General features: G+C 52.2%; 1 long non-coding RNA gene across 1 annotated transcript in view; it reads left to right on the top strand.

The window, feature by feature from the left end:
• Positions 1-6,309: 6,309 nt before the first annotated feature.
• The window catches only part of LOC141978881 (uncharacterized), a 32,481-nt gene continuing 26,493 nt past the window's right edge, over positions 6,310-12,297 (top strand). The window contains exon 1 of the long non-coding RNA XR_012636437.1: positions 6,310-6,586. This is a non-coding gene — a long non-coding RNA (uncharacterized LOC141978881). The remainder of the gene's footprint in view (positions 6,587-12,297) is intronic.

Here is a 12,297-nt window from a genome sequence, read left to right on the forward strand (position 1 = left end):
TCAAAAATTTATCACCCACAATGTTCAGTAATGGTAAATTTCATGAACCAATCTGTTCCAAATTATAGGGACAGAGTCCTCATGGCCTTGAGATATTTGTCAATAGCACTGAGCAGTAACGAGATTTTCTTTGTTTGTAAGCTATCTGAGCTCTCCCAGCTTTCTCATTTCAACCAGTAGTTATGCTATGTTTACCTAGCTTCCAATGTGGGGCTTAAAATAGATCTTTAAATTAAAAAAACATGTCTAACAATTGTGTAACTATATCAAGTATTTTTCTCTCTAAAGGAGGACTAATCTTTTGATCTAGGGAGATGACTGAAACTGGTCATTGCAGTGCTACATTTACTGTCTATTCATTGACCTTGTACAACATCATTGCTTTGATACTTCACTATTATCCAAAAAAAATTTAATCATCAATTATCAGTAATGAGATTCTCTTTGCTTATAATTTTCAAATTGCCAAATGATGAGAACAGACTCCCAGCTGTTTTAGTATGAAGATTCTCCAGGAAAGGGCTGGAGCACCCTCTGGGGCTCTATGAGTTCCTGACCCTGCCTTTCGGCCTCAAGGGAGCGCCGGCCACCTTCCAGCGCCTGGTGGACCAGCTACTGAGGGGGATGGAGAGTTTTGCCGTGGCGTATATTGATGAAATCTGTGTCTTTAGCCAGACCTGGGAGGACCACTTGTCCAGGTTAGACAAGTGCTGGACCGACTCCAGGAGGCTGAGCTGACCATAAAAGCTGAGAAGTGCAAGGTGGGGATGGCGGAAGTATCTTACCTGGGCCGTTGGGTGGGGAGCGGCCGCCTAAAGCCGGAACCAGCTAAGGTGGAGGAGATCAGAGACTGGCCCGCTCCCCACATGAAAAAGCAGGTCCAAGCCTTTATTGGGTTGGCAGGATACTATCAAAGGTTTGTGCCCCGCTTTAGCGCCATAGCCACCCCCATCACTGAGCTATGCAAGAAGGGGAAGCCAGACAAGGTGGTCTGGACCGAGCAGTGCCAGGAGGCTTTCCGGGCGCTGAAGGAGGCTCTCATCAGTGGCCCAGTGTTAATGCAGGAGGATGAAAAGGGGGAGAGACACCCCATCGTGTACCTGAGCAAGAAGTTGCTACCCTGGGAGCGACACTACGCGGCCATCGAGAAGGAGTGCCTGGCCATGGTGTGGGCCCTCAAGAAACTAGAGCCCTATCTCTTCGGACGACACTTCACCGTGTACACCGACCACTCTCCCCTGACCTGGCTGCACCAGATGAAAGGAGCCAACGCCAAACTCCTGAGATGGAGCCTGCTCCTGCAGGATTACAACATGGACATGGTCCACGTGAAGGGAAGTGCCAACCTGATAGCGGATGCGCTGTCCCAGAGAGGGGGCCCTGAACTTCCCCAGGTCACTGGACAGAGTGACCCCGCTCAGTTCAGTCTTGAAGGGGGGAGAGATGAGACGCAGCAGGGAGCGGGGAGTGTTGACCTGGGAATGTGGCAGGGGAGTTTCACTGGGGATGGGAGACCTGAGAGCCTGTAACCTGAGTCAGGAGGGGGAGGGGGAAGTAACACCTCTGCCCGGGAAACTTGGCAAAGGCTGAAGGAGGGAGCCTGCGGGGGGGGCGGGGGTTAGTTTCAGTTTGGTGCTGGGTTGTGGAATGCAGGGAACCCCAGGGCTGGGGTCTAAGCTCCCTGCTCCCCTAGAAGGACTTGACTGAGGGGTCCTGGGTGTCCCCACAAGCTCTGTTTTGGACTGTGTTCCTGTTGTCCAATAAATCTTTTGTTTTACTGGCTGGCTGAGAGTCACAGTGAATCCCAGGAAGAGGGGTGCAGGCCCCGGACTCCCTTACACTCTGTGACAACTGGTGGCAAAGGTGGGATAGCAGTGACACCTGGTGGCCAGTCAGGGTAAGGCACTGACTGTTTTTACCCTGGAGAAGCAGTGACACCTGGTGGCCAGTCACGGCAATACACAAAGAGCATTTCCAAGAGACTAGTAGTGACAAGCTGTGGCCAGCAGGGGTAGCACCAGCCTCTTCCCGGTGAGGGGGGCCGAAGTGGAGTAAGTAGAAGATTGTGTGCGCTGCACCCCCCTCCCTCCCCATGACTTCCTGTTATTCTCTCTTGCCCCACCTCCTGTGGCTCCTCAGTGAAGTGTCAGCCCCGCCTCCTGCCCTTTGTGGCCCCATCCCCTGCTCAGGTCAGAGGCCAGGAGGCAGAGCTGGACAGGGTGGGGCGGCTGCTGCACTAGCTGGTGCCAGGGATATCCGGGACAGTGGTGGTGGCAGTGAGCCGCTCGTGAGTCACGCCCTGGGGCCACATCATTTCCAGTTTCTGCCCAGGTTGCACTCTACAGGCGCGTGCACAAGGGCAACATAACTTCCGCTCCCCGTTCCTGGTCAGGCAGTGCCCGCTGCTCGTCTGGGCCCTGCCCCGCACCCCTGGTGCTGCCGAGCCCGGTGAGCGATGTCCAGCCCAGGTCAGGTGTGGGTCTGGGGCTCCTGGGGGACCAGCCCTAGACCCCGCAGCTGCAGCCCACCCCGCTCGGCCCCTCTGGCTGTGATGCCTCCACGGCCTGTTCCCCAGCGCCCGGGCGGGGCCCTGCTCGAGGGCACCAGGGTTGGCACCAGCCCGGCCAGACCCTGCCTGGGCCCAGCCGTGTAAAGGCCCCGGCCCGGCCCTCCGAGCCCTGGGGAATCCCCGAGCACAAAGTCTGCAGCATAAACAAGCGTCCAGAGTTACCCCGAGGGCACCGAGACAAGCAGCCTTCAGAGTGGTGTGGTGGAACTGGGGTCAAGTGGGGTCATCATCAGCATGACTGGCTGAGCCCAAGGGCCGGTGCAACCACTAGGCGAACTAGGCAGTCGCCTAGGGGGCCAAGTGGCTGGGGGCGCCAAAAAGCGGTGCCCTGGCTCGGCAGGGAGGAGCCACCTTCTGGAGGCACCGGAGAGCCAGAGCGTCGGCTTGCGGGGGCAGCGAGCCCCAGCCATGGAGGAGCCGGCATGGCGCAGGGGGGCAGCATGCAAAGGCCGCAGCGCCGCCAGTGGGGAGCAGCCGCACCCCCCTGCCCCTCCTGCCCAGGCTGAGGCCCGGCTTTCCCCCTCCCAGCCCCCCGGGGGCTCCTGCGGCGGATGCATGCGGGCGGTGGCCCCCGTCCGCCCCCCGGCTCCCCCCTCGCCGCGCTCGGGTTCTGCGGCTCCCGGGCATGTGAGCCACTGCTGCCCCAGCACTCTGCCGGGGAGGGGCTGTGCGCGCGGCAGCCCGGCAGCGTGTTTGTCTCCGGGTGGAGCCAGCGTCTGACCGGCATGGCCAGGGGGCAGTCAGGGAGCAGGGGGAGGGTTGGATGGGTTGGAAGTTCTGGGGGTCCTGTCAGGGGACAGGGGTGTGGATAAGGGTTGGGGCAGCCAGGGGACAGGTAGGGGGGAGAGTCCTAGGAGGGGAGTTAGGGTGGGGGGGTCCCAGGAGGGGACAGTCAGGGGACAAGGAGCGGGCGGGATTGGGGGTTCTGAGGGGGTCAGTCGGGGGGTGGGAAGAGGGAGGGAGTGGATGAGGGCAGGACTAGGGCAGGGCTTTCCCCCTCCCCCCGTCCTCTTTTTTGATTGTTGAAATATGGTAACCCCAGGTGAGGGGGGAGCCGGGGGGCGCACAGGGTCCGGCGTCCACATGCATCCACTGCAGCCTGCAGAAGCCCCTGGTGGGGGGTGCCAAGCTGCAGGAGGGGCGGGGGGTGTGGCTGCTCCCCAGTAGTGGCGCCGCCGCCTTTGCAGGGCTGCTGCCCCCCTGCGCCTCGCCGGCTCCTCCACGGCTGGGGCTCACCGCCACCGCAAGCAGGACGCTCTGGCTCTCCCAGTGCCTCTGGAAGGCAGCTCCTCCCTGCTGAGCTGCTGCATTGGCCCAACCCAGCAAGGCCAGTGAGTGGACTTGGGGTGGGGGCCACTGGGGTGGGGTGGGGAGGGCTCGTAGGGGGGCTGTGCACCCTCCAGGGGGCGGGGAGGGGGGAACCTGGTCTGGGGAGCAGCCCCTGGGCACAACTGGCCCCTGGGCAGGCTGGCCCTGGGGTCTATAAAGGCTCGTTGGGATTTGCCCCTTGAACCAATGTGCGGGGGGGGGGGAGCGGGGTTGCAAGGTGGAAGTTTCGCCTAGCTCTGCTGAGCCCCTCTGCAGGGCTTGTCCTTCACAGGAGTGTGTTGTCAGCCCCAGATTACCAACTGGGAGACAACCAGAGACCTCTTTCTAATAGCCGTTGACTCGCGCGCGCGGGGGGGGGTTGTGATGGAGGCTTTACGGAGTAGGAAGCTACTGTACCACCTCAGCTTGTTTGCTTTTCTTCTTCAATAGCCTTAGCCCAAGGCAAAGCAGACAGACGCTCTCTAAGGATAGAAAACTGCGTGTTTCATACTAAATCTACAAAAATGGGGTCCAAAACCCTCCTTATTTAGAATAATAAGGAAACTGACCCTTGCAATTATTAGTAATAAAGCATTCAGGGAAGCTCCAAATTATTAATCAATTGTTTATAAAACACATTTCATATTGAACTTGCTTTCAGGCAAAAACCAAAGCTCTCTCAGCTTTCTGCATTTCAAACATTAATTATCCTATGTTTACCTAGCTTCCAATATGGGGCTTAAAATAGATCTTTGAATTAAAAAATGTGTCTAACAATTGTGTAACTGTGTCAAATATTTTTCTCTTTAGAGGAGGATTAACCTTTTGATCTAGGGAGATCAAAGAATATCAGGGTTGGAAGAGACCTCAGGAACCTGCTGCTCAAAAGCAGGACCAATCCCCAATTTTTGCCCCAGATCCCTAAATGGCCCCCTCAAAGATTGAACTCACACCCCTGGGTTTAGCAGGCCACTGCTCAAACCCCTGAGCTATCCCTCCTGAAGCCAAACATTGCTGTGCTACATTTACTGTCTCTTCACAACATCATTGCTTTGCTACTCTACTATTATCCGAGAAATTTTTCACCAGCAATTATCAGTAATGAGATTCTTTTTGCTTATAATTTTCAAATTCCCAGATGATGAGAACAGACTCCCAACTTCTTTAATATGGAGATTGTCTGTGGTCATCAATTATCAGTAATGAGATTCTCTTTGCTTATAATTTTCAAATGTTCAAGTTCCTGAGTGATGGGAACAGACTCCCAGCTGCTTTAGTATGAAGATTCTCCGAGAAGGGCTGGAACACCCTACACCCCATGGCCAGCGGTGGTAAGGCACAACAGCAGTGACACACAGTGGCCAGTAGGGGTGAGGCACACACTGTGTTCTCAGGAACAGCAGTGACACCTGGTGGCCAGTCGCGGTGATACAGAAAGAGCATTTCCAAGAGACTAGTTGTGACAAGCTGCGGCCATCAGGGGCAGGCGCCAGCTTCTTCCCGGTAGGGAGGCGAGGTGGAGTAGGCCGATTCTCTCCCCGCCAGGAGTCCCGGTCACTCTCTGTGGCCCTCAGTGAAGTGTCAGCCCCGCCTCCTCCCCTCTGAGGCCCCGCCCAGGTCCCAGGCCAGAAGCCAGAGCTGGACAGGGCGGGGCAGCTGTCGCGCTAGCTGGTGCCATGATGACAGGGATTCTAGGGATGATGGTGGCACTGAACCTAGGGTGACCAGCTGTCCCGATTTTATAGGGACAGTCCTGATTTTTGGGTCTCCTTCTTATATGGGCACCTATTGCCCGCCCCCACCCACCCCCTGTCCTGGTTTCTCACATTTGCTGTCTGGTCACCATAACGGAACCGCTCACGAGTCCCGTCTGGCAGTGTCCTTGATAAAGGAGGAGCAGGCCCCGGGGCCACATAATTTCCAGTCTCTGTCCCTGGTTGGACTCTAAAGGCGCGCGTAGCAAGACAACATATGTTCTGGTCACTGTTCCCCATTGGACTGTAAAGGCACGCGCACCTTGGCCACATAACTTCCGGTCACTGTTCCCGGATGGACATTGACGGAGACCTTACAGGGACAATATAATTTCCGGTCGCTGTTCCCGGTTGGACTGTAAAAAGGCACTCTCCAGGGCAACATGACGTCCGGTCACTGTTCCCGGATGGACTCCAAAGGAGCGCACACAAGGGGAAAATAACTTCCGGTCACTGTTTCCGGTGGGAGTTTAAAGGTGCGCGCACAAGGGGAAACATAACTTCCGGTCACTGTTTCCGGTGGGATTTTAAAGGTGCGCGCACAAGGGAAAACATAACTTCTGGTCACAGTTCCCGGAAGGACTCCAAAGGAGTGCGCACAGGATCAACATAACGTCCGGTCACTGTTCCCGGATGGACTCCAAAGGAATGCACACAGGATCAATATATCTTCTGGTCACTGTTCCCGGAAGGATTCCAAAGGAGTGCGCACAGGATCAACATAACTTCCGGTCACCGTTCCTGGTTGGACATTGAAGAAGATCCGGACTCTCCTTCAATGAGAAAGGGCGCTCTCCAGGGCAACATAACGTCCGGTCACTGTACCCGGATGGACTCCAAAGGAGCGCACACACGATCAACATAACTTCTGGTCACTGTTCCCCGTTGGATCTTAAAGGTGCGCGCACAAGGGGAAATATAACTTCCGGTCACTGTTCCCGGCGGGATTTTAAAGGTGAGCGCACAAGGGGAAATATAACTTCCGGTCACTGTTCTCGGTGGGATTTTAAAGGTGTGCGCACAAGGGGAAACATAACTTCCGGTCACTCTTCCCGGTTGCACTATAAAGTAGCGGTTACCGGGACAACGTAATTTCCGCTCACTGTTTCCGGTCAGGCCGCGCCTGCTGCTCGCTGGGGCCCTGCCCCGCCCGCGGTGCTGTCGACCCCGGTGAGCGCGGCTGGGGCAGGTCCCCGCCTGGGAGCAGCCAGCGCCTGGCCGGGGCCCTGCTCCAGGGTTGGCACCAGCTCGGCCAGACCCTCCCTGGCCCCGGCGTGTAAAGGCCCCGGCCCGGCCCTCCGAGCCCGCGGCGTGAACAAGCGTCCGGAGCTACCCCGGGGGACCGGGACAAGCAGCCTTCAAAGGGGGGGCGGGGGGATTGCGGTCAAGGGGGGTCACCGTCCGCATGGCTCCCTCAGCCCCCCTGCGCGCCCTCTGCCCCCCCGCCGTCCCCTGCGCGCCCTCTGCCCCCCCGCTTTCCCGCCGTCCCCTGCGCGCCCTCTGCCCGCCCGCCCGCCGTCTCCTGCGCGCCTCTGCCCCCCCCGCTTTCCCGCCCCTTCGCGCCCTCTGCCCCCCCGCTTTCCCGCCCCTGCGGGCCCTCTGCCTGCCCGCCCGCCCGCCGTCCCCTGCGCGCCCTCTGCCCGCCCGCCCGCCGTCTCCTGCGCGCCTCTGCCCCCCCGCTTTCCCGCCCCTGCGGGCCCTCTGCCTGCCCGCCTGCCCCGGTGCGCCCTGTGCCTGGGCGCGTACGTGCCCCTTTGGGCGTTCCCCCCTTCACACACCGTTGCCTGCGCTTGCAAACTACCCTCTGTCTGTCTGTCCTTCTGTCTCCCCTTCACGTGCTCTGTCTGTCGCCCTCTTCTCCTACCATGGCTTGCGCCGGTACGCACTCCTCAGTCTGTCCCCATCTGCATGGGCCAATACACACCTGTCTCTTTATCCCCCTTTGACCCCATACACGCTCTCTGTCTGCCCCTGAGTGCCCTCTCCCTGGGGCAATACACACCTCTCTGGCCCCTTCACGACCTCTGCCTTGGCCCATACACATCCTCTGTCTGCCCCTTCACACCCCTTTGATCCCATACACAACGCTCTGTAGGGAGAGCTAGGAAGTGGGGGGTAGGGGAGGGGAGGGGAGTTTGGGGGAGAATTGGAGCTGCTGGGGATTTAAGTGCATTAACCCAGAATCCCTGCTCCGGCCCTATTGATTTAGACCCTGCGTTGTCTTTTTTTTATTCCAGTTTCCCTTTAGTTTTATGTACTTTTTACAAACATTCTTTTCACTTATAAGAATGGCCACACTGGGTCAGACCAAAGGTCCACCTAGCAGTATCCTGTTTTCTGACAGGTGCCCCAGGGGGAATGAATAGATTAGGCAATCACCAGGTGATCCATCCCCTGCTACCCACTCCCAGCCTCTGGCAAACATAGGGTAGGGACACATCTCTGCCCATCCTGGCTAACAGTTCAAGAACTTCTCTAGTTCTTTTCTGAACCTTGTTACAGTCTTGGCTTTCACAACATCCTCTGGCAAAGAGTTCCACAGGTTGACTGTGCATTGTTTGAAGAAATACCTCCTTTGGTTTGTTTTAAACCTGCTGCCTGTTCGTTTCATTGGGTGACTCCTAGTTCGTGTGTTATGAGAAAGAGTAAATAACACTTCCTTGTTTACTTTCTTCACACCAGTCGTGCATTTATAGACCTCTAGCATATTCCCACTTAATCGTCTCTTTTCCAAGCTGAAAAGTCCCAGTCTTATTAATCTCTTCTTATACGGAAGCCGTTCTATACTCCTCATCATTTTTGTTGCCCTTTTCTGTACCTTTTCCAATTCCAATAGATCTTTTTTGAGGTGGGGCGACCACACCTGGTCGCAGTATTCAAGATGTGGACGTACCATGGATTTATATAGAGGCAACAAGATATTTTCGGTCTTATTATCTATCCCTTTCTTAATGATTCCAAACATTCTGTTCACTTTTTTGACGCTACTGCACATTGAGTGGATATTTTCAGAGAACTCTCCACAGCGACTCCAAGATCTCATTCTTCAGTGGTATCAACTAAGTTTTAGGTATATAGTTGGGATTATGTTTTCCAATGTGCATTACTTTGCATTTATCAACATTGAATTTCATCTGCCATTTTGTTGCCCAGTTTTTGAGAGATCCTTTTGTAGCTCTTTGTAGTCTGCCTCTTCTGCAGATTTGCCATCACTTGGAGAATTTACCCAGCCCTGGTTGCTAAATACTTTTCTCCCCAGGGAAAATTTGGATGGAAATTAGTTTTGGATTTTTTGGAGGTTGGTTTTTTTGGGGGAGTGGGGTACGGGAGGTTTGGTCAAAATTTTTAGTGGAAGTTGTTGTCCTCAAACTGTAATCTGAAGGTTTTTTGGCCAACAATCTTTGAAAAACCACAACATTTTCAGCTGCAAACTGAGCAAATGAGAACGGTTTTGGCCGAAATTGTCCAAACCCAGAAAATCTTCTGAGGAAAACTGCTCAGAACCAGACATTTCTGGAAAAAAAAAATGAAAAATGTTCTCTTTTCAGAATCTAATTTTCAAAATGAAAACAGAAAACAAAAAGCAATGTTTTTAGAAGAAAGCTAACATGTCCCACAAACTTTCATTTTGTTGAAAACAAATTTAAAAAAAAAAAGTTTGAATGGAAAATGTCCAGCCAGGCATAGCCTTTCCATTGGATTTGGATGTCTCTTTTAAAAAGCGACTCTTTAGCTCAGGTACAACTTTTTGGGCTCAGTTCAGGACTTTCTGGGTGAGATTTTGATGTGTGGGTTGGGCAGGGGGACAGAGTAGATGATTGTAGGGGTGTTAACTTCCAGGAATCACTGAAATCACATCAGTGCTGTTCGCAGCATCCTGCCACTGATACAAATATCTTTGTGTGGAATCAATGTGTGTGGCAAATGCTGGGCACATCTGGGGCACAGATGTCATTGGGCACAGCTGGCACACGGCTGTGTGCTGGCCAAAGGTGCACGAAGGACGTGAGAGTCGAATCCCACCTTCTCCCAGGAGCCCGTGCATAAGGAGAAGCCCTTCAGCTCCAGTTTCCTTGGGACAAGAGAGCCACTTAGAGGAGAGAATGGCCAGTAAAGACGAAGGGGGCATGGCCAGAGCGCCATCCCCAGGCAGGCATGCGCAACCAGATACCCAATTGAAGGAAGGGCATTGCAAGGGCCCCATTGTGACAGCGCACTCCATATATGTGAAAATATGCTAATGAGTGTGAATATTATGTAACTGGAATATTCTTCATGCAAAAGGTCTCTTGTAATGTATCATTACAAAGTTTATAATCTATTGAGCGTGGTCATCCTATTTGTATATCTGAAACTAGAAATATGAACTGTAACTCTGAGGTCCCATTGCAAATATGCAAAGTGTGGGCCATTAATGGTGGCTTGGAATCTTGATGTTTCCCATTAACCAGGACAGTTGACTGTAGATGGCTCTGTGTACTTGTAAGTCTTCCTGTATACCTGTGTGATGGCAAGTGGGTAACGAAGTCTTACGGTGACGTGATCATGTCACCGGAACTGGAATCCATCTTTAACCTGGTGCTTTTCCACCTAGAGGGAGGGGTGGAAACCCAGAGAGGGACAAAGAATTCCCACCTTGTGCAAAATATATATAAGGGGGTGGAACAGAACAAAGAGGGCTACAGTCATGAGAAATCCCCTAGCTACCACCTGAGCTGGAACAAAGACTGGAGCAGGGGAAAGGACTGGGCCCAGACTAGGAAGGCATCCAGTCTGTGAAAGAAGCTTATTGAAACATCTCTAAGGGTGAGATTTTATCTGTATTCAGCTTCTTACTGTATTAGGCTTAGACTTGCGTGTTTTATTTTATTTTGCTTGGTAATTTACAGTACTTTGTTCTGTCTGTTATTACGTGAGGTAGAAAATTAACCACGGGTTGTGTTTGGATCAGAACAGCCTGAGACTCCTTTATTGTAATACAAGCATGCAGGGAGACACAGCTAGCCAGGAGCTGCTCTGCCTGATTCAGGAAAATTTAACAACATATAAAGGCTTATGTTCATGCTCAAAGCAAGCATACTTCCCCATTAGTATTTTTCCTACTTAGCAATACAGCAAAGATCATCTTTTCCTTACATGGCAAACACAAGCTTTCCCTGTTCTTAACAGTTGGTTCTTTTGCGGTTAGTGGTTGCAATACGGCTAGCTGTTGCAGCTACATGTTGCAATTGCATTACTCTGAGCCCCTTCCCCCCTCCCCCCTGTCATCTTGTCACATACACAGTCAGACTGGTGAAAGTTTGGCTAGCTTGACCAAAGTCTAGGCCCACGCAATTTTGCCTTCACAGTCCCCACTTTTGTTCTTTTTATAGCACAACTATTACTCTTAAACCTTTATTTTTATTAAATCTTGTATTTCTGGTTCTAAATGAAAGGGATCGACCTTATAAACCTTAGCTGGATACATTAATGATGCATGTTTAGTACGAACATGAAAGGCGTTCCCGTTATTACAGTTTTCACAACAACAACACATTCTCAAACTACACAACAAAAATACAAGCATTAATGCTTCCATTGTAACACTACACTGGGGTTATTTTATAGCCTTAGTTACATGATGCAACACATTATAATCAGTACCTAAGGTAGACACTTTATAGGCTGTATGAAAAGCATGTTTTTCAATTTGATATATATTTTGAAGGACATGAATTTGACCTTGCAATTCAAAAATTTTGCGGATCTTTGGTAGGAGCAAAAGTAGATTTTGAAATTGATCAGGTACTAAAATGGTCCAGTTAAAGGATATTTTAAATTTAAAAGCTACCTGCAGGAACTTGTCTGCAGGCCAATAAGTAATGGGATTTCCCGCAGCAGTGGAGAGATTGAAATGCAGGTCTTACAAGGTGGTGGCCTTAACATTTACACAGTTATTATTAGCTTGAAAAAGCAGGTGTCCTATCAGGGTAGTTTTTTGTCCTATACCTTCCCAACAAACACTGTCATAAACAGTGGTAACGTCCCCTGGCTTCAGCTTTTGTATACACAAAAGGGCCAAAATGTTCATTGATTTCCTATTCTTATTTAAACATTGGGTGTTATTCCAGGAGCACTGACAACAAATTGGCCAGGCATACCAGGTGGTTTAATTTCCCAGATGTCACAGTGAATAATCCAGTCCCACATGCATCCTCCCCACAGACCTGTCAGGATTTGGTATGTGGGAACCCACACCCCTCCGACTGGCCCATATGCTTGGAAGGAGCACTGCAGGTACTTGCAACTCCACCCTGAAATTTTTCAAGTATGTCTCCATGGCCACAGATTAGATGGTCCTCCTGAAGCACTAGTAAGGGCAGTGGGCCAAGCTAGATGCTCAAGATGACTCCGAATGGCCATGAGCTGGTCATCCAGGAAATCCTGAATTTCTGAACATGCTAGATCCCACTGCAATTCCTTTCCCGCCTTAGTGACATTTAACACCATCTTTGTTAGCAATTCCTGGGTCATCGAACTAAGGGTGGAAATAACATGTAATTTACCAAATTCAGCCTGCACCTGGGTTAACTGAGCTCCAGTAATAAGACTCGTAGCCTTTTCCAGCTGCCCTAATTTCTTATCATGTTATTGACCTTTATAAATATTCCAAATCGCTGCTGCACT

Source organism: Natator depressus, chromosome 28, assembly GCF_965152275.1.
Source record: "Natator depressus isolate rNatDep1 chromosome 28, rNatDep2.hap1, whole genome shotgun sequence".
NCBI classification, from domain to species: Eukaryota; Metazoa; Chordata; order Testudines; family Cheloniidae; genus Natator; species Natator depressus.